Here is a 1063-nt window from a genome sequence, read left to right on the forward strand (position 1 = left end):
GCGTCCCCTGCATCGGCAGGCGGACTCTCAACCACTGCACCAACAGGGAAGCCCGATATGTTGTTTTTTTAAAGCAGATTATCCAACAGTGTATGCAGTAGTAACCCATGTTTATAAATGCAGAAAAATTATATGTATGGATGTACATATCTGTCAGATAATGTGAGCAACGGCTTTCTCTTAGCAATTGATGTAAGAATTGGGGAGAAGCGTTCCAGGGTGGGGAGTGAAGTCCCCAGGGGTGTGTTCAAGGAACAATAGCCAATAAGTCTCTCTCTGCCCCCAAAGGAAGGAGAGCAGGTCTTGGCATCTAGAAGGTCCCTTGTTTTATGGAGCCCCATGATGGGGACTTAAAAGGAGCAGAAATAAATAGAATGAATTATGAAACAATGAAGTGCGAAGGGCCAGGGCAAAGCAAGTAGGCGAAGGGTAGCCAGTGAGGCAGGGTTGGGAGTCGGGGTACAGAGAGAACTCCCACTGGATGAAAATAAAGAACAGGAGAGGGGTGGGGAGGGATGGAGGTGTGTGGTGGGGTTTGCACAGTTTCTCTCTAGCAGAGTATATGACTTAAACCTCCACATCGGTCCCCCCAAGCCTTCAGGAATGTTCTCACTGTGCATCACTAATGCGCTTGTGCTAGGTCAGTCCTTTGAGGAAAGGTTAAAAGGAGCGAAGTTGTTTCCAGTTTGGCACTGGGTGAGAGCAGAGACTGCTCAGGGCCTGGGATGTAAGGAGGCAGTGATGTCTGGCTACACCACACACACAAAAAGAGGGGGCGGAAATGCACCCAGATATCAGAGGTGCTGCTCTCCGAGTGCCGGTGGTTGGTGGGCTGATCGTCTTCTTTCTGCTCATCTGTAGTTTCTAAATTTCTACAGTGATCATATGTTACTTTCACAATCAGAAAAGAACACTTTTAAAAGCCCTTCCTTTTCTTGAGTCGACATCAGCCTCCCTGTGGCTTCCGGCCACAGGGCCCCATTGTGGCCTCTAGAATCCCCATGAGAGTCCTTTGGGTACTTGGAGGCTGCGATCAGGTCCCCCCTTGAGTCATTTCTTTCCC

The 1063-nt window shown here is 49.0% G+C and overlaps 1 protein-coding gene across 1 annotated transcript in view; it reads right to left on the reverse strand.

The window, feature by feature from the left end:
• Positions 1–1063, reverse strand: part of LAPTM5 (lysosomal protein transmembrane 5) — a 25943-nt gene that overhangs the window by 3412 nt on the left and 21468 nt on the right. The window lies entirely within an intron of this gene.

This window comes from Lipotes vexillifer, unplaced genomic scaffold (assembly GCF_000442215.2).
Source record: "Lipotes vexillifer unplaced genomic scaffold, Lipotes_vexillifer_v1.1 scaffold969, whole genome shotgun sequence".
Lineage (NCBI taxonomy): Eukaryota > Metazoa > Chordata > Mammalia > Artiodactyla > Lipotidae > Lipotes > Lipotes vexillifer.